Genomic DNA, 24306 nt, shown 5'->3' with positions numbered 1-24306 from the left:
CTGGGTGACTCTGTGCAGCCATGGTTGATAACCACTGACCTGCTCACGACTTGTTCCTTTTAAATCTCCTGTGGGAGGTGTGATGCCAAGCCTCTCAGCAACACACACTAGCACACACTATGAGTAAACTCATGATTTATAATTTTTTCCAGCTTTATTGAGGTATAAATGGTATGTGAAAAAATACTCATAATTAATGCATACAATTTAATGAGTTTTAAAATATGTCTACACTTGTACTACCATCACATGATTGATAATTTTTAAGGATAACATGTCTGACATCCTAAGCAAAATAGGTTTCTAGAAACCAGACATTCTAGAGTCTTAAAAACAGGGTTAACAAATGTTGTGATTGGCCTGGATAGGTAGTTTAACTGCTGTTATCATTCTAGTTTAATTGTTTATAGTTCCCCCTCTCACTCTCAAAAATTTTCTCATTTCGTCAGCCTATTTTTAAAAGAGCAAAATATGGTAACATGTAGATTCTCTGAGCCCTCCTTCCATATGCACTGAACGTAGGAAACCGGTCTGGGTGGCATCATGGATCAGTGAAAACGTGATTTATTTAAGACTCGGTAGATCAGGTTTGGGGAAACTTGACAGTCAGGACCAGGCAGATGCTCTTGAGCTCATGGACTCAAAATATTCTTTTTAATATAATATAAACCCTGTTCCTTCCCATTTGACCTCACACACTGTTCTCTTCAGAAACTACACCTTAACCACAAGTCTCCTGCTGGCCAAGACATCTTTTGCTTTCTGAATAGCATTTGTCTAATTCTGTTGATTAAATTCATCCTGCTTGAACCATAGAGCAGAATCTCTTACAAAATATTGTTCATCCTAAATTTTTCCATCATTTTAAAAGATAAATTTTCTTCCTGATAGTACTGCCTGTCCTTCCCATATCATGTGTTTCATGTGCCTTGCTAAAATATTTCTCTCTTCATACATGGAGCTAACATCTGAATTTTCCACATTCTTCCCTCCTGATGGTATTACCATCAAAACCAACACAACACACACTGTCACCAGAGTAAACTCAGCTGAAATACTGATGGCCATGACATGGATTGTCAGTTACTATTGTGCCCAGTTGATATCATATCTTTTACTGAGTTAAAACTTTCCTGTGAGGTGTCTAGAAATTAAGAAGAAAATGGAAAAAAATTTTTTGAACAGTGAGTGGTGGGGGAACATTAGAAGGGGACAAAGAGTTAATGGTTCTAACAAGCAAAACACCAAGTTAAAAAACTAGCAAGTAGGCGTATCAGGGGGTGTTTAAGAGAAGAGGCCAAGAAAAGAAGTCTACAAGAAAAATTTGTGAGGGACAACCAGGTAGACTTAGATGAGTTAGGACAATTAAACAAAGCTTAGTTTAGCAACATTGACTATAACTATAGAGGAGGTAGTCTGTAGATTTAAAAAAATAAAAGATGAATATTTCAGGTTAGTCTATGTTATTATACACAGTTTCTTACAGCTATTTTACTTAATAGTCAAATTCTATGAAATACTAAAATGAAGATGCCTGAACTAAAATAGTTCACTATACAGTATATTTTTGGAGTATCAGGTCACAATTATTGGTAGTGAGATACATTAAGGTGTATTATTGGAAACATCCTTATTGGATTACTGGCTGCTCTATGGGGATATTCATAATGAGTTGAGGCCATTGGCAACATTTAATGAGATTTCCTATTTTTCTTTCATTCATTCAGTTTTTAATAATACCATTAAGGCTCGTTTTTTATTTCAGTCGGCTGGGAACAGATCGTTATTAGAAAAGAAGGCTCCTGCTAGGCTGTTGCAGTCCTAAAGTGCTGTTGCAAATTATCTCAAGCATTTTAGGAACATCTCTTTATTCAGTCCAAATTCATTTGTCATATTGTGAGCTCTGTCATAAATGATAACATTGAATTTCTTTTTGTTTCCTTATGACATGCCAGCTAAGCACTGTGCAGTGTTCCAGGGAAACCATGTACTTTCTCTGAAGTATTTGCTTTATGATTTTTCAAAGCTTAGTCTTGTTGTCAGTTGCCCTTCTGTATTTCAAATGCATATATATATATATATATATATATATATATATATATATATATATATAAATGTGCTTTCAGTTATTAACTAAATTAAGCAGAAGGTAAAGAAAATGGTATGTTTATTTTTGATATACAGATTTTAACATTTCAGGGAAATTATATGAAGCTTGAGAAATGTGAAGAAACATTCTGTGCAAAATGTGTAATTATTGCAGATAAACTCTGAGAACCCTGCTATCATCTGCCATGCTTAACACCATAAGGCAAACTACCAAATCTTGTGTTGTACGTAGTCTGTATCACAAATAGTAAGGTCACTACATGCTATATTCTTTCCACAGAACAATTAATATAATCATTAATAGTAGTGGTTGACATGGCTGTAGCTAGCTCCATCTTTTACACAGTTCTCATTAAGTGTTTTGGTCATGACTACTGATCTTATGCCTAGTGTTGAGGATAAGCAGAAAATGTACAGTTTTCCCTTTTGGCAGCTCTTAGAGCCCTAGGGATTTGATTTTTTATTTTGAAGATGGCTTTATAGTTTTAAATTCAATGATTTGCATACAAAAGTCTTCCCATCTCTGCCCCTTCTGAAATTTGCGGTTAGGTGTTCAGTGAAAAAATTCAGGTAAATGCTACCTGTAGAATGATTTTTTTCTTGCTCTATAAATCTCTCTTGAACTCAACTGTTCCTCTTCATCCTCACCATACTGCCTTTGCCAATGCATTTCTACCAAAGTCACAGCTCTAGCCTCCAACTGGTTTTTCTTCCTCAGTTTCCCTCTATCAATTTTCTGGGCAAATGTCACTTCCTCACAGAACACTCTGGGTTCCTGCTGGAAAACACCACCCCATCCCTCTCTTTTCCCTTGCCTTGCCTTGTTTTCCTTTGAAACATGGATCTCCCATTATTTGAAAATATATTTGACTCTCCCAGGTAGAATGTAAATCCATTGGTTCATGGACTTTGTTCCCTGATGTAGCTATAGCATCTGGAAAACTCCCTGTCCTACAGTAGATACTTAATAAACATTCGTAATAAAAGAATAAAGACTGGTAGTTCTCAATGATGAATATATTTGTATTTTAAGAGAAAACTTCTAAAATACACCTTGCATAGTCCAATTCACAACAAAATGACTTCTGGGTTCTGCTTCTAGATGGCGACATCAGATGATCTTGAATCACCTCCTCCCACAACACACCAAGTCTACAGCTACATATGGAATAACTCCCTCCAAAAACAAAACAAAACCCTAAAAACGTGCGGAACGACTCCTAAGCATCAGGCAAACAAAGGTCCACATCAAAGCCAGTAGGAGAGCCTGGGACACGATCTCCCCATAACCCCCACCCCTGCTACAGTGACACACAGTAGTGGGAACTCAAAACCCAGAGTTCTCCCACATCGGACACCCCCAACTTTTAAGACCTGCACCTTAAATATGAGCCCCCAAAACATCTAGCTTGGAAAACCAATGGGCTCATGTTACAAGATCCACAAGACTACAGAAATCTGCCAAACGCCTCTCCAAGGGCTGGCGCCCTGGGACCCACCTGCTACAGGGCCCCGCTCAGGGGCCGCCGGCGGGCCGCTCGGGGAGGCAGAGGCCCGCTGTCTGGTCCGGAGCGGCGGCTGAGGACCGGGCACCCGACGGGCCCCACCCGGGGGCTCTGCGGGCGGGAGGCTGGTAGGGGGCATCTTTGTGCTCTCCTGCCCCACTCCCGCTGACGGGCACCACCTTCCCTTGCCAAGCCCAGGTTTCATGCTTCCCATTCCCGGGGGGCGCCCTGTCTGCACCCTCCCTGTGCTTTCCTCCAGCCGGTGGGCGCCATCTTCACCTCTCCCTCTGCCTGGCTCCCGCCTGCACACGCCATTTTTTTTTTTAAGGCTTTTTCTTTTTTTGTTTTCTTTTCACTTTTCTGGCAGGTGCCATCTCTACGCTCTCCCCCTGTTTTCACTCTGGCCGCTGGGTGCCATCTTGCCTCTCTCCCTCTGCCTTGTTCTACTCTGCCAGTAAATGCTACTTTTAAAGAAAATTTTATTTAACTGCAGGCAGTTTCCTTCTTCCCTCCCTTTTCTTCCCGGGCAGCGCCACCCCTGCGCACTCCCGGCCCTCCCCGGCTCCCCCACTGCCCCACCCGGGGCCTCCGCGCCGCCCCGCGCGCTCCCTCCGCAGGTGCCAGGCCCCCTGCCCGCCCCCTGCCCCGCTCCCGCCGGCGGGCGCCACCCTTTCTCATTTTTAAAACTCTGGGCTTTTTTTTCTTTCTTTTATTTTACTTCTTTTTTCTTCCCTACAGGTGCCTTCCGTATGCAAACCCCTGCCTTGCTCCAGCTGATAGATGCCATCTTTTTTTTCCTTTTTTTTTTTTAATTGTAGAACTTTTTGCCCTTACTTGTATTTTTAAAAACCTGTTCTTTCCCGGAGGCGCCATCTGCATGCGGCCCCGCTGCAGTGCTCCGTGCCAGGATCTCCCCGAGGGCAGCTCTTACCCGTGCCGGTGCCCTGGCTTCTGCAGCTGCTACCAGGCGACACCTCCACAGTGCCTGGCCCCGGTGGCCAGTAGGCATCCGTTTGTGGGTCCCACAGGACCAAAGCCAACAGAGAAGGATGCTTAAATAGTGTGAATAGAAGCATGTGACATGGAGTCAGGAATGTCAAGGGGCCCTAACGTGGAGCTGGGAGCCCAGTGAAGTTGGTGTTACACACGTCTACACGTAGGTGGAGCAGGAACTTTCAGGCTGTGCCAACCACAAGGGGCTACGTCCTGCTGTAGTTCTCACAATGAGGCTTATTTCCCTGAATTCCAACCTTGGAACTAGTACTGTAACCTATTCTATGTAGACCAATGTTAGTTATTTTGCCTAAGCCAGTCATAATTCTTTCAAAACAACTTAATACAGGCCTGAGGTTTTTGCCTTTATACATCCTGTCCTTTTTCATTCCCCTTGGAGCACACTCAGGTTCCTCTTGAATCTGCCTCTCCCAAATTCAAATTCCTAAAGACCACCAAATACACGTCTGGTTTGTTTGCCGCCTCAGTTCTTTCTTGTTCAACTATGGCTGCCATCTGCAGGGCACAGCAAGAGGCAACAGACCCAGGAGCTGTCCTCCTGTGAAGGAGGCTGATCACGTGTCAGCATTGCTGCAGTTTGAGGGGCAGGCTTATAACTCACCACACTTATAAGGGCCAACTCTAGTCCTTTCTGGAGACCTCGGGGGGCTGGTGCTATCTTCATGCTCCCCCTCTGCTGAACTTCAGAGAACCAGCATTTTCCAGAGGGGAGCTTTAATCAAGTTTGGTGCCCTATTATTTCACTTCTGGCCCTCTGGTCTTTGCAGCTGCTGCCCAGAGATGCCCTTGATAGCCTGGCTCTGGTGGCCAGGAGTGCTTGCATTCCTGGGGTCCACAGCACGGTAACAATTACAGGCATAGTTCTTGGCAGGATAGCAACCCAGGATACTGCACAGACAGAGGACTGAGATACCCACTGTGAAAGAGGCCTGTTTGTTTGCCCTGGATCTTTGGCTTGAGGGGCAGGCTTCAGGTTCAGCACATCTGGGAAAATGAACGTGTTCTCAGGGAATGCAGGCTGATGCACACCATTTTTGCACTCTCCCTCACTACCACACAGGAGCTTATACAATTGTCTGGAGCCCTGAGTTTTGTGATTTTTGACCCTAGGGACAATAGCACCCGGTGCTGGGCATAGAAAGAAAAGTGTCTCTCAGAGTCTAAAAGGCAGAACTGAAAATAGAATCAGAGTTTATAAACAACTGTAGCCACAATCTAAGGTACTTACAGATTTGTTTGAGAAAGAGACCTGGTGGTTCTTTTTCTCATATCCCCATAATAATCACTATCATCATTGTTCTCAATGTTTTTTATTATCAATTATGACTAGTAATAATAAAAAGTAATAATTCTTGATGCCTACCTTGCACTGGGTACATTTTAATACAGTCTTAAATACACACTTTAATTTAATTTTCACATTAAACGTATGTGATAGATATCCCCATCTTACTGATGAATGGTCTGGATCTTGGAGAAGTTAAGAAATTTTCTCTCTGATCACACAGCTAATAAATAGCAGAGCTGATACTTGAACTATGTTCTATTTAATTGCAAAGTCTTAGTTTAATAATGACATATATCAATATAATATTTATATTATTATAAAGAAGAAGAGTTGCCCAAAACTTGAAATCCATAAGATCAAGTTTGAGTTTGATTTGATAACTTAATTATTTTTGGCACAATTTATTGAATTTCATTTTACCTGTCTAAATGTTAATATTTGAAGAATCAAGAGAATTAATTATATAAGGGAGTGTACTGGTTGAGTGTGCAAGTAGAAAAATCCCAGTTGTTTTTCATAAAGATCTTGGCAAATATTTTAAGGAAAAGTAATCGGGTGATCTCCATGACAAAGTCAAAGCATACTGTTTAACTCATAGAGTGAAAGGACTCATTCCTACGCATAGAGTCCCATATAAGCATCCGAAGTGTGTGCTCCAGTGGGGTGTACTGATTCCTCTGTCCACCGTGTAGATAGAGCACATGGAGTCGGTAGAAGAACACAGATCATTTTTGTATCCATCCCCAAAGTCTCAATTGTCATTCTCAGAAACACAGAGAATATCTTCTAGAAAGTATATATCAGTTTTCTCTTTCCAGTGGGGTATAGGACAAGTCCAAAAACAATCACCCAAAATAATCAGACTTTTACTATTTGTTTTAAGGTTGTGATCAAATATCTATAGTTCTAGGGACATAACCTAAAATGACTGATGTCCAGAGAGATCACTGTTCCAATTACACAGTAACACTAAGACATACATTTAGGGGTATATGTGAGAATTTGTCAACCTGTGTTAATCAGGCATAAATGTAAGAAAGTTCACAGAAAGGATTCTAGTGCTTCTTTTACAACCAAATCAAGATTTCTCAGCCTGAGAGCCACCCTCAGAGAGAACCAAGATGGTAGCATGAGTAGAGCAGCAGAAATCTCCTCCCAAAACCATATATATTTTTGAAAATACAACAAATACAAATAATCCTAAAAGAGAGACCAGAAGACACAGGACAACAGCCAGACTACATCCACACCCACGAGAACCCAGCGCCTCACGAAGGGGGTAAGATACAAGCTGCGGCCCGGCAGGACCCAAGCGCCCCACACCCCAGCTCTGGGCAGGAGGAGAGGAGTCGGAGCTGGGAGGGAGAGGGAGCCCAGGACTGCTAAACACCCAGCCCCAGCCATCCGCACCAGAGCGCAGACACAGTGCATGTGTGGGATGCTGGAAACTAGGGAAACAGGACAGTAAGGCCTGTGAGCAGGTCCCCGCAACTGGCACCCCTGGGACAAAGAAAAGTGAGTGCTTTTTGAAAGTCTTAAAGGGACAGGGACTCCACAGCTGGATGGAAGTGCCCTGGGACACTTAGCCCAGAAGCTGCAAATACCCGGAGAATTCTGGGTGCCTGAACCCCCTGAACCCCCGCAGCAGAGCTTGGAGGCCCCTCATAGCGATAAACAGCCTCCCGCCTGTTCCCCCACCAACGCAGCTCCGACATATTGGAGCAGCAGCCTGAGGCAGGCCACGCCCACAGCAACTGCAGAGCCAAATAAACTCCATAGTGGCCGGGCAAGATCAGAAGCCCCGTCTGTATGCAGCTTCCCAGCACAAGCCACTAGAGGTCGCTGTTCTCCCAGGAGAGGAAGGCCATAAACTGGCAAGAAGGGACTTTCTCTTACCCAACACACGTGCCAGCTCCCCACAAATATATCTATCGCCATGAAAAGGCAGAAGAAATTGATACAGACCAAGATCACAGAGGCTAACCCTGAGAAGGAGATATACCTAACCAGTCTTCCTGAAAAAGAATTAAAAATAAAGCTCATAACCATGCTGATGGAACTGCAGAGAAATATGCAAGAGCTAAGGGATGAAGTCTGGAGGGAGATTACAGAAATGAAACAATCTCTGGAAGAGTTAATAAATAGAATGGATAAAATGCAAGAGGCCATTGATTGAATAGAAACCAGAGAACAGGAACACATAGAAGCTAACGCAGAGAGAGATAAAAGGATCTCCAGTAATGAAACAATAATAAGAGGACTGTGTGACCAATCCAAAAGGAACAATATCTGCACTATAGGGGTACCAGAAGAAGAAGAGAGAGAAAAAGGAATAGAAAGAGTATTTGAAGAAATAATTGCTGAAAACTTTTCCAAACTGGGGGAGGAAATAATCGATCAGACCATGGAAGTGTACAGTACTCCCAACAGAAAGGACCCAAGGAGGACAACACCAAGACACCTAATAATTAAAATGGCAAAGATCAAGGACAAGGACAGAGTTTTAAAGGCAGCTAGAGAGAGGAAAAAGGTCACCTACAAAGGAAAACCCATCAGGCTATCATCAGACTTCTCAACAGAAACCTTACAGGCCAGAAGAGAATGGCATTATATATTTAATGCAATGAAAGAGAAGGGCCTTGAACCAAGAATACTGTATCCAGCACGACTATCATTTAAATATGAAGGAGGGATTAAACAATTCCCAGACAAGCAAAAGTTGAGGGAATTTGCCTCCCATAAACCACCTCTACAGGGTATTTTAGAGGGACTGCTCTAGATGGGAGCACTTCTAAGACTAAATAGATGTCACCAGAGAAAATGAAATCACAGCAAACAAAGCAGACCAACCAAATACTAACTAAAGGCAAAAAACAAAATCAACTACCCACAAAAGCAGTTAAAGGAAGCACAAAAGAGCACAGAATAAAACAACCAATATAAAGAACAGAGGAGGAGGAATAAGAAGGGAGAAAAATAAAGAATGACCAGACAGTGTTTAAAATAGTTCAATAAGTGAGTTGAGTTAGACAGTAAGATAACTAAAGAAGCTAACCTTGAACCTTTGGCAACCACGAATCTAAAGCCTGCAATGACAATAAGTACATATCTTTCAATAATCACCCTAAATGTAAATGGACTGAATGCACCAATCAAAAGACATAGAATAATAGAATGGATAAAAAAGCAATACCCATCTCTATGCTGTTTACAGGAGACTCACCTCAAACCCAAAGACTATAGGAACAAAGAAAGACTGAAGGAACAAAACAGCAGCAGAATCATAGAACCTAAGAATGGACTAACAGTTACCAAAGGGAAAGGGACTGGGGAGAAAGGGAGGGAAGGGAGGGATAAGGGTGGGGAAAAAGAAAGGGGACATTACAATTAGCATGTATAATGTGGGGGGGCATGGGGAGGGCTGTGCAACACAGAGAAGACAAGTGTGATTCTACAGCATCTTACTACGCTGATGGACAGTGACTGTAATGGAATTTGTGGGTGGGATTTGGTGAAGGGGGAACCCTAGTAAACATAATATTCTTCATGTAATTGTGGATTAATCACAACAAAATAAATTTATTAATTAACTAAAAAAAAAGATTTCTCAGCCTATAAAGTCAGTTTTCCAGTATATATTTTTAAGTTGTCACTGCGATGTTTCTTTGCACATCACAGTACTAGATAATGATCTCTCTGACTACTTAGAACACTTGTCCAATTCAGAATACTGGAATTCAGCTTCCAGGAGTGAGAATTTCTTTTCCCTAAGAACATCCTTTGAAGTTGTCTGTAGTCTACCATAAACATTCCGACTGTCTGGCCTGAGGGTTTCAGCCCCTGGCAAGTTCACTATGGATGTGGTGAGACCAAGAAATGACAATGGAATGCTGTTGGGGTAAAAGGATTTAAACCCAGATTTATTCTCCCAGTGGCAGATTGAACACTAGGATCACGTCTGCATCCATCAGTCTGCATCCTCCTCCATCTCTGCGTCCACAGACATGGCTTCCCCTTGAGGGGCATACAGAGCATTGGAAAAGACAGACAATAATCAAGTAAATATGAAAATGAACAAAACAACTGAGACAAACACTAGAAAGAGGAGAGAAATGCTGTTAAGAGAGTATAGAGAAGAAGAAATATAGCCTAACCAGAGAAAGGCAATAGAATACATATCACAGAAATATCCAAAGGGAGAGTAAAAGGGTTGGAAAACTTGTATTTTAGGCAAAAAGGTCAGCATGTGCTTGACAACCCTATGGTTTCTATGAATGCCCATGTTCAGTGATTTTGTCTTATAAGTCTTTAGACTTACCACTCTTTAACAGATGAGAAAATTGAGGTTTAGAGAAGTTAATGTGAGCAAAGTCACACATGATTTAGCCAGTGATGATTTTACAATTGGAAACTCATTTGGTTCTGTTTGAAGCTTATGATCTTTCTTTTGTATTTGGACATGAATGTATTTCAAAAGGCAAATGACAATAACATCTTCTCAGGCTTTGCTTACAGGAGGATTTCTAATGAAATCAAGCAGCAAGTCTCTATAAAGTTTCGAATAAGGAGCAAAGGGAAAGAAGAGTGGAACATAAAGATATTTTCTTGCATCACAATTTTGCTTTGGGTTGAGAACCACTGGTGTGAACCCCATTGTGGTAGAAAAGACAACGTGGGAGCATCTGGAATTTTCATTCTTTTCCAAAAAAATAAATCCAAGTGAACTCTGATTCTCTGGAGAAATTGTAGTTGTTAGTGCCATTACTAAAGGCTTGAAAGATGAAAATTGATGATTCTTATCACATCCCTAGTTAGATTAATGCAGAAGATAAATGAATCTTGGAGTATGATGGTGGATTATTATAAATTTAATCAGGTGGTGAATCCAATTATAGTTGCTTTTGTTATGAGGTCTCCTCAAGAAAGTCATTATAGCCCACTTAATCTGTTATATACCTATTGAACTGGTGAATATTTTCATCTTTTCCAGTAAATAAAAAGTAACAGACACAGTTTGTTTTTATATGGAAGGGCAAACAGTACATCTTACTGTCCCTCAGGGCCCAATCAATTGTCCAGATTTGTGTTAGTTTTGTCTAAAGGAAATGTGGCTATATCACCATCCCACTGAATGTCACGTTGGTTCACCACATTTATCACATTCTGATAATATTAGTGGAAAAGGAAACAGAAGAAACCCTAGAAGCTTTGGTAAGATCTCTTTCCTTGTGCCAGGAGGACAAAAATCTTGACAGTATAGAGTCCTGTCACCACTTTGAAGTAGTTGGGGAATATCAAGATTTCTAACTCAAAGTGAAAAACGATTTTTCATTGAGCCTATTACCACTAAGAAAGAGGTAACAATTCTTTGCATTTGTGTGTATGTTGTCGGGGGGGGGGGTGCTTTAGAGGTAATACACTTTACATCTGCATTATTCTGTGACCAGGAAAGTTTCCAGATCAAGGGAGTAGCTCTCTAAATGGTCTAGACAAACAGTTGTGCCACTCTAATGAACTAGCAGATTTTTCAATAACAAACTTGTCGTGGCAGATTGGGAAGCTGAGTGAAAATAAGTCATGTTCCAAGATGAGAATCTGTAACAGAGGAAGCCAAGTAATTCCCTTTGAGCAGGTAACATTTCTCATACTAAGAAGTAGCTCTTACTTGTAACTGGCTCATTAGAGACCATAAGACCAAGGGATGAAGTGACTTCATAAACTAGTATTATCATATCTGCATAGCTATGAAGTTGGGATTGCCCAAAAGCACTCCACTGTAAATGGAATGCCAAAACAGCAGGTCCTTCTGGCACAGAAATGGTACCTGAGTAGGCAGTTCAAGCTCTCAGCAAGCCTACCCCTCACTGCCACCACTTTGTGAACCCACATTCACAGCCATTTGAGGAGTTTGTTAGGACCTGTTTTTTGAGGAGAAGATTCAAGTTTGAATTACAGATGGTGCTACATGATATATTCTGCTCCTGCAGGACAGTGGAAAGGAAAATTCTCTAGGTGGGATTAATTTCAACTATATATTGTCCTCTGTCTGGCAGAAGAAAGGGTTTGAGATAAAGAACTGTATGACTCGTGGGTAATAACTAAGATTGCCTGGATGATCAGAGCCCTGGAAATATAAAAATTCAAGGATTGGTGACAAGAAGGTCTAAGGGAAGTAGATCATTTTGGATTTTCCTTGAATGGTCCCAGAGTGAGAGAATATATGAGTCTTATGAGAATTCTCATCCAAAGTGCCATACTGCAAAGAACAAGATGCCCATTCTATGGATGTCAATGAGTCTCATTCTCCAGTCACTCCAGTGCTGATTTATTGAATTAGTTCATTCATCCAGTCAACAAATATTTACCAAATCTCTGTATGTCCTGAGCACTGTTTCATGAATGGGGTATAGCAATAACAGAACAAAACGTCCTTGCTCTTATGGAACTTATAAAGTCTTCTACTGGGAAGGGAGATGTCAAATAAAAATGTACATGCTATTTTCAGATGGTGATGAATGCTTAGAAGTGTCAGTAGGTAGAGAGTAATGAGGTGATATTTTCTATATCATTTAGAGAACTTCATACTAGTAAGAGATAAATGCATTACAGTTTGAAACAGGTAGCAGAACATGGTTGGTTTGCAAACAACAAGGAGGCCAATTTGACAGTAAACAAGGGAGAAAGTACAGGAGGCAGAGATCTGATCATGTAGAGTCTTATAAACCATGAGAAAGACTTTGGATTTAATTCTGAGATGGGACGACACTAGGGTTTCAATCAGAAGAGTAACATGACATAACTTATGTTTTAAAAGGGTCATTTGTAATGCTTTGTGGGGAATAGACTAGTGTGTAAGGAAAAAAGAAGGTAACAGGCTAGGAAACTATTCAATAGTTCAGGGAAAAAGGTGATGGATTAGATTAGGGTGGTTGTGTGCCATGTGATGAGAAGTGGCTGGAGTCTGAATATACTTTGGAGGTAGAGCTGACAGAATATGTTAATAGATTGGGTGTGGGTATGAGAAAAAAAGAGGTATCCAAGATGACTGCAGAGTTTTTGCGGTATGCAATAGAAGAACAAAGTTTATATTTACTGAGATGAGAAGAACTTTATGAGGAAATCCTATCTCTCATGCTGTGCAGTAGGAAGAAATTTTTGGATATAACATATTAGCAATTCCTATTAAATAACTACATGGAGATATTGAGTAGGTAGGTAGTTACATGGGTATGAAATTTGGAGAGTAGGTCTGAACCAGTGATACAAATATGGGAATTTCTAGCCTGTAGAGGAAAGTTAAAGCTAAAAAATTGGATAACATCATCTCTAAAGGGAGTGTAGATAGGGAGATAATGTCCAAGGATAGACCCTGAGGAACTTCAGTGATTGGAGGTTGGGAGTGAGGCATAGACAGCAAAGAAGAGAAATGAAATAGGAATAAAATAAAAAAACTAGGGTTCCCCAGAGGCAAAATAAGAATAGTTTCAAGGAGGAAAGTTGAAGGGGGTTGATCAGGATGGGGATTCACTGACCATTGGATTTGGCCAAGTGGAAGCTTTTAATAATCTTCAAAAGAGCCATTTAAGTCCAGTTGTGAGTATGAATGCCAGACTGGATCAGGTTCAAGAGTGAATTGGAAATGAGAAAATGAAAGTAACATTGAAAGCTTCTCTGAAGAGAATAGGGTAGTGATTATGATGTCCAGGATAGGAAATAAGCATGAGCCCAACATGTGTTTTTCCTTACTAGAAACAGGAACATAGCTACCATAATTGTTTAGTGCCTGTCTGCACTGAGCTCCTGATTTGGTACTAATCAATACCCCCCACAAAGCAAGTGGGGGGTACTAGAGAGACCTGTCATCTACTTTGTAATGGTTTGATTTTATTGGACTCCTTCCATCTTGGAGAAGGCCAAGTCTTCACTGAGATAAATATATGCATATTCTGGATTCAGATGAATCATGCTGTTGCCAGAACCACAACTACCTCAGGAATTACTAAATGTGGTTCATAGTATCCTAAAGGACATTGTCGCTGCATAAGGCATTCATGTTGCAGTGAAAGAAATGAGGAGATGGGATGCTATTCATGGGATTCACTGGTTTTATGTATCTGATCACCCAGAAACATCTGGTATTTTATAAACAGTAGGATGCCCTATTGAAAAATCCTTTCTCCTACTATATATAACATATGTCTAAATCAACTACCCACATATGGTGCTGTTTCACTAAAATTCATGAATCCAGGAGTAAAAGCATGGTTGCTCTCCCTGTTTTAGCTGACTCATACAAATCAGCTTAGAAGAGGAAAGTAAAGAGACCTGTCATCTAAGACTAGTTTCTGAATTTAGTTTGAAGTGAGAAGTGCCTCTAAAGACACTAGTTGTTTATTTAATTGGAAGTAGAGACTGTCACCTGCCCATTTCATGCTTATCAGGCCACTAGGAGAATAGGAAAAAAGGATTTATAATATTTTGTGAGGGTGATTGATTCCGACCAGAAAGCGGGAAGAAGGTTGCTACTATTTTGGTGGGGGGGGGATCCTAAGAAATATGCCCCCTATAACCGACACCAATGGTGGGATGTACAGCATGACTAGAACAACTCCATATAGGCAGAACCATAGAATCCCGCTGGAATAAACATTTAGATTATTGTACTGGATAAATCACAAGGTGGAAATAATTTTTCTCTTAGGTATATTTTGGTTAAAAATTCCAATTCTAAAGCAATATAGATATTATAGATGGCCTAAATCTGTTGGAAACAACACATCTTTTATTGCTTAAGTGAAAAGGAACAATATTAATTGTTCTTAAAATTACAATTTAGGGAGCAATAATACTTTCTCAAAAGATAATTATTTGCTAATGGAGAATGAAACAGGGTTTTCTGAAATGTCACTAACAGTATATCACAAAGCAAGTGGGGGGTATTAGGCAAAAAGTCTATGACTTATTATTCTATGTTGGAGTTAATGAGAGAAATGCCTGATTTGTTGAGTTGAAGCAAACTGAACAATATTTTCACCCTGATTGAATTTCTTTGAAGACACAATCTTGAATGAGATCTCAAAATCAAAGCATGAACTTTCTCTGTGCTTAATTTTCCATAATTAAAATATGGACAAAACTTCATCTTCCTTATATGCTTAATTATATACACTGTTCCAAATTTTGCAATTGAAGAAAATTCCAGGTTTGTGATAAGAAATATCAAACTTGAAATTGACCACTTACATTTTTTCTTTAAATAAGGTAAGTTATGAACACATAAGTCAACAAAAAGTAATTGTCCTCTTTTTAAATTTCACATTAGACAGCTTTTCATAAGGCCTGTCCACAACACTTTCAGTGAAGGAAATATTACACCTTTTCATCTACAGGTGAAAGTATTAGAACAGGGGAATAACTAGATAAATGTATCTCCACATGGCATGATAGTACCTATAAAGATTTAGGGAGATTAGATGGTGAAGTCATTTGACATGGATTCTTGAAATTCGGCTTTTAGAAAATTTAAGTGTTCAGCTTTGGATTTGAAAGAAATTACTCACCAAATACAGTTCTACAAAGATACATTTTCTATAGAGAAAACGGACATTCAAAAGCATAGCTCTATTTCACCATCCCGGCATAAAAGGATGGAAAAACATATTGAACTTAAGGTACCCTAGAAATCTCTATTTATACAGCATATGCATTGAAAAGCATGGAGCAATCTGTACAAAGAAACCCATCTGATTTTCCTAAACCCACTTTTTTCTAGTCAATTTGATCAAAGAACTCATTTAACATGGAGCATATATAAGCATTTTAAGGAAAACCAAGGCAAGGGAACACAATATGAGGAGTACTCTCTAGGCTAATGGCTCTTTTCAAATTCCTTAAGAACTTCTTGTTAGTTATATAAAGCTGAGTTTAAATAGGAAACTAGGTACTTAATAACAACCAGAAAGGGAATCTACACAGTCTCTCTCCTGATGTGGATAACAAAGTTTAGGGTGTAATAGTCTATCTTGCAGTCTCTCTCTTTTTTTTTTTCTGTTTTCCCTCTTTGTGCCTGACTTCTGACTATTTTGTTGCAGTTGGTGATCAATACATCAAAGGAGAAAAGAATTTCCATTGTACGTGTCTACACTAAATGGTGAATTTTGTGAATCTTATGTTTGACATCAGATTTCTGTGTCTTGTTTCCACAGTCTGTGAGCCTGGATTCTGGACATGAGAAAAACACCAGGGAACAGTGAGGAATTCATGTGTGTAATAGGATAGCAAACAACTGAATTTCTTCTCATGAGCTCAGGGAGAGCCCTCTGCACATGGAGGCTACAGGACATGGTACCAAATGGCTAAACAGCATGTGGGAGATGAGAACACATAGTGCAATAGATACCAACAAGTTATTTCTTGGGCAAAACACATAGCCAAAAGTTTTCTGAGTGCATTAGCAGAAATTAAGAGTTGTTAAGGACTATATTTGAACTTTTCAGATTAAGATTCTAAAGGTTTTAAAATGTGTATTACATTTTTTAAAAACCTTTTAACAAAAGGACTTTCTAGTTTAGATATTATGAATGACAATGATCTCTGCCCTCAAAGGAATCTACAGGATACAATGGACAGAATGAAATAGCCTAATAGACCAGGGACTTTTCCTTTAGCCATACATTGCTAGAGGAACTGGAAATTAAAATTAGGTGAACACTGTATATAAAGAGTAGATTGTTGTGTGTGTTATTTCATACTTAGATTAACAGAGAAATGAAATCCTTGCATGTAGGACAGTGGTTTAGGAGAGCAGAGATTAAGAGTGCAGACTCTGTAGCTGGAATATCCAAGTTCAACTTAATAGGTCTACTACTTAATGACTGTGTGGCCTGGGGTAATTTGTTTAACCTCTTGGTTCTTCAGGTATCTCAGTCAACTAGTGAAGTGTTAGTACCTACCTTAGGAAGGCTGTTCTGAGGATTAAATGAACAGGTACCTATTAAATGTCAGAATGGTGGCTGGTGCACAGAACATGTGCAATGCATCTTACTGTCATTACAGATTGGATTTACATTAGCTGTTGGTTAGTCCAGTTACTTTAATTCCTTGTTGTCATTTTAGAACTGTGTTTAAAGACCTTTCTAGATTCTGTCATAGGTAAATATCTGGACAGAACAGAATCAAACAAAAACTTCTATTAAGACTCTTTGAACTAAATATCAACAAAATAGCTTTTGTACCAAATACTACCTTATCAATGATTATTTCTATGCAAACAGACGTATTTCCTACACTAGCATGATTTCTTAAGGGTTAAAGTCCCATATCAGGATTCAGGCTCTTTAATCTGGCATTGACTAACTGTGTGACTTTCACCTCCCCTATGAAACAATGGGATATTACAAGATAATCTCCAAAATCTTTTGAGGCTCTAATAGTCTATAAGAAAGTGTCATTAGGGCTGTTAATAATATTCTGGTTCTTCTTTTGGGCACACTTGAAATCAGTAACTTGCTTGACTAATTGATGTGAATAGAAGTAACATATGTGTTTTCCAGGCAGAAGAGCCTTTACAAACCAGCACACAAGTTGCCATGACTTTTCCCCTGTCTTGGGTATTGTGGAAGCAAGGGTTGATATGGTGTCCTGTCAGTCCCAGTTGGTGCCTATGGCCACATACTATGAGCCAAAAATAAATCTTTACTGTTTTAAGCCACTGATATTTCAGGGCTATTTGTTCCATAGTATTAATTAACATGCCCTGACTGATACATGCCACACCCAGTGCAGAGGCAATGTATACAATATCATGGGCACAACATGTAGTGCAGAGTAAGTGCTTAAATTTGTCTTGTTTTATGGTTACCATTACGGTTTGTTATCTGAGACACCGAGGAATAGATAAAGAATATCAAGTAACTCAAATTTGCTTGCATAATGAGTAACGTTTCCAGACTAATTTTTGGTTGCATTCAATCAGGTATGGTCTCCCCTGCTGTATGCAAAACTGGCTAGTCAGTTGCTATTGAGGCCTGTGTCTGTGTATTACAAAATGTACAAGAAGCAGAATATCTTCTCTGTCTGTCGAAAATTACCATGATCAAATCAGTTCAGTCAAAAAGCCATTTATCGAACATATGTTATGTGCCAGGGATTATATTAGGAAACAGTTTGGATACCATTCTGGTGTTAAGAAAATAATTCTCAGGAAGCCTGGACTAAGGGACATTTTTTTTGGTCTCAGGAGAATAATATGTGAAATGGTTGGTATTTCCCTTTACCAGGGACTATTAATCACTGGGTGTGGCCACACTTTGGAGGCCTGAGGTCAAGGACTAGAAAGAGAGGGTGCTGGGCGACAGCACCTGGGGTAAGGTGTAGAGCTGTGGCAGCTAGTGTGGAGCTTGGGGGTGAATGTCTGACTGAGGCTGGGGATGAAGATGTTCAAGTGTTAGGCCTTGTTGAACGGGAGAGGAAAACACTTGTAGAATATGTTTTGTAAACTGGTTATTTATATCATCTTTTATATTTTAGTTACAGGTTTTAGGATAAGGAGCTTGAAGATATCAGAAAAATATCATAATTCAACGCTTTAACTCCTGACATTTTTCATCCCATTTGTAAGTCATAATAGCCTATTTCTAGAAGCTGTTAAGTCCTAAAAGAAGAGTTTAAATTGTGGTTGATTACACTGACCCAGGAATCTCTTAATATCTAATTCTTGCATGAAAAATGTAACTAGCAAGATGACTCCTGCTGGTTTATAATATGCTTATTAAAAAAACCCCACTTATCAGGCACAGACCCTTGATGTGGATATTTGAACATTATGAAAATGAATTCATAAGCCAAGTCTGTATGTCAGATGTTTTTAATTTAAATGTTCTGATGGGTGATGAGACTCAGCATGAGGGCATCCAAAATTGTCTTGTGAAATTAAAACAACTCAGGGAAAGAGGCTAAAATTTTTTTGACATTTAGTTCATAATCATATGCCTATTTGGAATTTAAAAGTTTCAGGTCAAGACAGGATTTTCCAAATTGGACTTTACCACTTAAAAATCAAGTGTCATCTCACTGGCATTTTTTTAAATGACAGAGGTTATATATTTTAACCACAGATTACCTGTGGAAATCTGGACAGGTCAATTCAGGAATAATGTAAGCACTTTAAGTTTCTACGGTGAAAAACACTACAAATTTCTCTTTCTAAATAAATACAGGTAGCTTGAGGCCATCTAATGTCAGGTTGTTTTTAAAGGTGTGTGTTTTTTCCTTTAAGTGAATGTTGTAGTTCTCATGGAGTACAATGGTTTGGTGCATGACCTTCTACTCAACAGCAATGTTCCACTGTAGGTCCAGCACAGGGTCATTACACAGGCTTATTGCTAACGCCAGAGTGGCTTGCAGCTATTTACAGGTCCTTCCCAGATGATTATTAACTCTGGCCCACTCTCCTTCAATTTAAGGCTTAGAGAAGCTCTGTGTTGCTACCTGCCTAGTCTCTACTTTCCCTAATTGCAACTGTACTGCCATCATAGCAGTGGCATCCTTAATACTATCAAGTTAGGCATATAAGAGAAGTAAATAATTCATTGAAGATGGCAAGGATGATAATGATGTAGGTTCTTTGCCAACTAGGCAGTGCCAATATTCAGCACAGATCCAGAAATCAGATCTGAAGTTAGGTTTTGATTGATTCATTCACTCTGTTTGGGCTTTTCCGTAGCATTCTGAGTTTACCTTTATTCTTAACTTTAACCTAATGCTCAATTTCTCAAGAAGACTTCCTTCCTTGTTTATAGTCCTTCCTAATCATCTTCTATAACCTCTTCTCCTTTACAATTTTTGTTTATATTTAACAAATATATTTAAGCATCACTCAATGACATTTTTTTGTGCGTGGAACTCTCACTATGTGAAAAGCTAGGCACTGAATGAAAGGTAGAATAAACTAAGTATAATTTAGTTGAAGATATTAGATTTACATGTCTGAAACATTTAAGTACCAACGGCATATCAACAACTGTGAAGGGTCTGAGATTTGACTGTACTTAAACTCTTACAAGTTGGCCTGTCAAGGTTAGTTTCATGGATGCTGGCAGAAGACATAAGACTCTTATGTCAGAAAACAAGGACTTCATTACTTATAGAAGAGCAACCTACATGAACATTAGCATATTTGAGTCAGTTCCCTTTGCCTCTAAGTCCCAAAGAAGTGATATAGATTGGCCAGATGAATGCTTGCACACTTCTTAGTTTTTGACCGGAGTAACCCTATGCTTAGGGAACCTGAATTTTTTATAATAGACTATAAGCATGTCTGCTCTTTGCTCCAGATGGAGACACTCTCTATATCTTCCAAGGCTGTTTGCTGTAAATCATCCTTGAAAAGGATGTCCACAATAAAGAGCAGTCAGTGTCTCTGCTTATAACATATGCAGACATGCAAAAGACCTGTCAGGCAGCATCTCTCAACATGAGTCACATAAGCAGTACTTGCTAGAGAAATTCAGATAAGAGGACAAAGAACTGATCTTTGACACCAAACCCACACTACTTTAGTTAGTTAAAAAATGTTTCACAGAGAAAGATAACATTAAGAAATTACTTGAAGATGGGCAATATTTGGAGAGATCAAGAAAAGGGCAATGAAATTTCTTTTGAAGAATGCAAGAATGAAGTATAAGTGGGAAATACTGAAGGCTGGCATGTTACAAGTATGCATTGATTCAGCCTTAACCATCTGCACTGATTCTGATTGGGTAGTGTCCATGCTGTACTGAATGTTTAGGATTTTAAATAGTAGCAACATAGTATCTGTATAGTTTGGGAGCAGCATGGCCTCATGTTGCATTTAGTTATCTTTCAGTTAGGGCTGCAGATAAAGTTTTTTATTTTTATTTGCTAAATCTGACAACCCTATCAACAACACAGTAGGGTTAGGTCTCTATACTGCAGGAGCTCAAATCCAAACTGGTATTTACTCTTATAGGCCAAGGGGGGCCATTAAAGGTACTTGGGCAAAGAATTAATGTAAAAAGAGTGGTGTTTTAGGAGAAACAATAATAATGTACTAGGATAGATGATGATTTAGATTTTCCTGATTTCCTAGATAATTCCTTTGTCTCTAGTGGTAGCAGGGGTAGAGAAAAATGTATCCTAAGTTCAGGAGATAAGTGATTTAAGGTCAGATTTCATGAAGAAAGAGCATAGGTTCCATGATAGTTTGTCTACTTCGTTTACAACCTGGGATGGATTACATGATCTCTATGCGGAGTAAAAAGAGACAGACACTGAGTGAGGACTGCACGTCACTTCCCAGTGCATGATGCTGTTTTTTTTTTCCAGGTTCACAACTTTGTTTCTAATGACTAGGACCTCCAAAAGTTAATTTCTGTCTAAGTAGGGTATTACTCTACTTTTTCATTTCATTTGCAAAAACAGACCTGTTCTTCCTTATTTTATTCCTGAATAAACTCCAACCACCTTTTAACTGTCTTCTTTCTGCCAACATTCCACTCCTTTCCAGTCAGCTCCCCTAGGGCTCCCTGAAGAGCATTTCCCAAACCCCACATACTTCATGGGATAACTTGCTGAGAGCCTCTATCATATCTTTATCAGACAATCTGAGAACTCTTCCTGGGGTTATATGTTGATTATTCAAATAAACTCAAATGTAATGCTTACAATGAGGACTTGGCTAATTAAAGATGGGCTTTGTCTGTTAAAAATGATCAGATAGGTTTATGATGGCTACACCATTATATTAAATCGCATTCAACTGTGAAAATGAGTAGGAAAAAGAAGAGCAGGATTTCTAATTGAATAGTAAGTAACCTCTAATTGAATGAAAGTCATTTAAATGATGTAATATAAGTACCTTTCATTAGTAAATTATGCTGCTTGATGTATATTAGTAGTAATAGAAGCAACACTGATGGTGACAATGAGTCACTTGATGGAATACCTAAAGTTGAACACTGGTTGTACCAGAGACCTTATACTCATTGTCTCTTCAGATCCTCAAAACCCCCTATGGTACCGTACGATATGTGTTATTACCATCATACAATTTAGAGTCTATCGTAATTCACATATTAGCCTGCTGTTTTTTTTCAAATCCTGAATAACTATAAGTTCTATTTTTATCAGTCAATAAAAATTTAATGTTGCTTCTGTTCTCTTACAGGCATGTGCGATATAGCAGTTTAGGGAAATGAAATATCTTCTATTGTGAAATATTATACTTCTCTAAATCAAGATTTATTATAGCTGTTTGAAGCTTCCACCTGGGGGAATTTTCTGTCATAGAAGTCAAAGAACTTCTATTTGTTCTGCCTAGTTTAGCTTTTCTCTCTACTTTGCTGGGTAAAATAAAAAGATGTGATAAAAGAAGACATTAATATCCACAAATCCATTTTTATAGAAGTGAAGATCGGTAGCTTTTGTGATTCCTTTGGTAAAGGGCTCCTTTTAGAAGGGAGTAGCAATTGTAAGTAATACTAATAGCTGTGGCTCTAGTTATAGTAGTTCATTTTTCTTACAACTTTTTAAAAGTACTTTTATTTCTCTAAGTGAATCAAGATAGGATAAAGTTCATGGTGTCTCTATTATAGTTGTAATATAGAGGTGGATTAGGAAGAAAAACATTTAGCAATTTTCTGCCTATTACAATGCACCATAGAGAATCATCAAGGATTACTTGTTCTAATACTCTTAAGGTTCCCAAATCTCTATTATTTCCAAACTTGTTTAATATAGAGCAGTGACTTTGAGAGGTCATTTTAGATAACAATTTTAGAAAGATAAATAACTCCCAATCTGCCATAAATGATTACTTTTGAGTATATGGTCAAATGAAAAGCCAGTCCTCCCAAACGCATCCTCCCCAAAACAAGTTTCTCTATACTTCTTGTAGGTTCATGTGGTTGAAATAATTTACAGAAAACTCAACAATAATCTTGACTAAACATACAAAATATATTGAAATAATCAACAATTCCAAATTAGTCAATACACTATAATTCTCACATTTTCTTTGTTTGGATGCACAATATAAAAGTAACATGGACTAAAAATGGAGTTTGAGAACTGCTGATTACGTTTTTAAAAAGTTAAGATCATGGTAAACCATACCTGTTGTGAGAAATTGTATCATGTCAAATCAAAGGATACATTCCAGTGAATGAAAACAAAATAGGACAGCAGCTCCTAGTTTAGATGTTTTCTGTCTCCCAAGGATCATACCTTTAGTAGTCTCTTTGCTTCTGCATGTACATGTTCATTTGCCTAATTGTTTGTGATTATTCTTGAATAACCATTTCATGTCACAGTATTTCAACTAAAATCAGGCAGTGATTCAAGGCAATAGGTAAGCAATTCTAATAAATAATATGCATTTTCCCCAATGATTTTGGCTTTTCATATTACTCTAATCCATTCAGTGAATTTGTTAGTTAGAAATAAAAAAACTCATACCTCACAAGCCTTTCAACAGTCTTGAATGGTATAAGAGTCTTGTTAATAGTGTTGTCAACTCAGAATCAACAGAATTTAGCATCTTATTCTTACAAATAAGCTTCCCCTTGCAATAGCCGTGTTATTCCTATCTTTCATCCAACTTAAATTGTTCTCCTAAAGCCCCAGGCATAGTACCTTACTTTCAGTTTGGTTTTGACCCTCATCCTTCTTCCTCACCAACAGCCACAGTTGCTTTATCATGGGCCCCACATGGCCTTGTCCTCATTTTAATCTCATTTGTTCAGAATCTTAATAAATCAGTATGTTCTCATCACTTTGCATAAAATTGGTTACTATTGCCCCATAACATATAGGATACTATCTGATATCGTTAGCCTGCCATTCAAGGTATTTCACAACATAATCTAAAGCAAATAAGTTCTACCTGATTTCCCCTTCATTTCTTTCCAGTCTACTCCAGCTTTATCTTTTAGCTGTCTAAAATAAAATTCTCTTTCCTTCCTCTATGTTTTCACTTCAGAGGTTCTCTTTGCTTCCTTCATCTGGTGGCTGTCCCCTTCCAAGACCTCAGAACTTCCTCAGATCATTTCAGTTTATAGCAATCATTCCTGCATTTGAGGTTAGAGTCTGTTATTCTGAATTTCACTGTTACTCTGTGTTCTTCTTTAGACCAGGACAATACATATATTTCTTTATGTCCCTCCTAGATATCATCTCATTTATTTTTTAAAGTATGCCAATAAAGCTACTTAGGAGAATTCAACATATGAAATGTATAATTCCAAAAGACATGCTGTAACACCCCTTCCACCTTCCTCAGACCCCAGTAGTCTCCTACCAATACAGAGGTACATCACTTAGGCTCTGAGATATGTGGATTATGGCACCAGAGGTTTTGAAGACTTTTGTTAA

At 38.8% G+C, this 24306-nt stretch overlaps 1 long non-coding RNA gene across 2 annotated transcripts in view; it reads right to left on the bottom strand.

Moving 5' to 3' along the window:
• LOC118972653 (uncharacterized) overlaps positions 1-4666 on the bottom strand; it is a 119921-nt gene extending 115255 nt beyond the window's left edge. The window contains exon 1 of one of the 2 annotated variants that reach the window (XR_005061712.2): positions 4546-4666. This is a non-coding gene — a long non-coding RNA (uncharacterized lncRNA). Of the gene's footprint in view, positions 1-4448 lie in introns of both variants that reach the window. The other variant, XR_005061713.2, reaches the window with a different exon arrangement.
• Positions 4667-24306: the final 19640 nt, after the last annotated feature.

The sequence above is a fragment of the Manis javanica genome, chromosome 6 (assembly GCF_040802235.1).
Source record: "Manis javanica isolate MJ-LG chromosome 6, MJ_LKY, whole genome shotgun sequence".
Taxonomy (NCBI): Eukaryota; Metazoa; Chordata; class Mammalia; order Pholidota; family Manidae; genus Manis; species Manis javanica.
The sequence above is the reverse complement of the archived record's forward strand: the minus strand, read 5'-3'. Positions and strand labels throughout refer to the sequence as shown.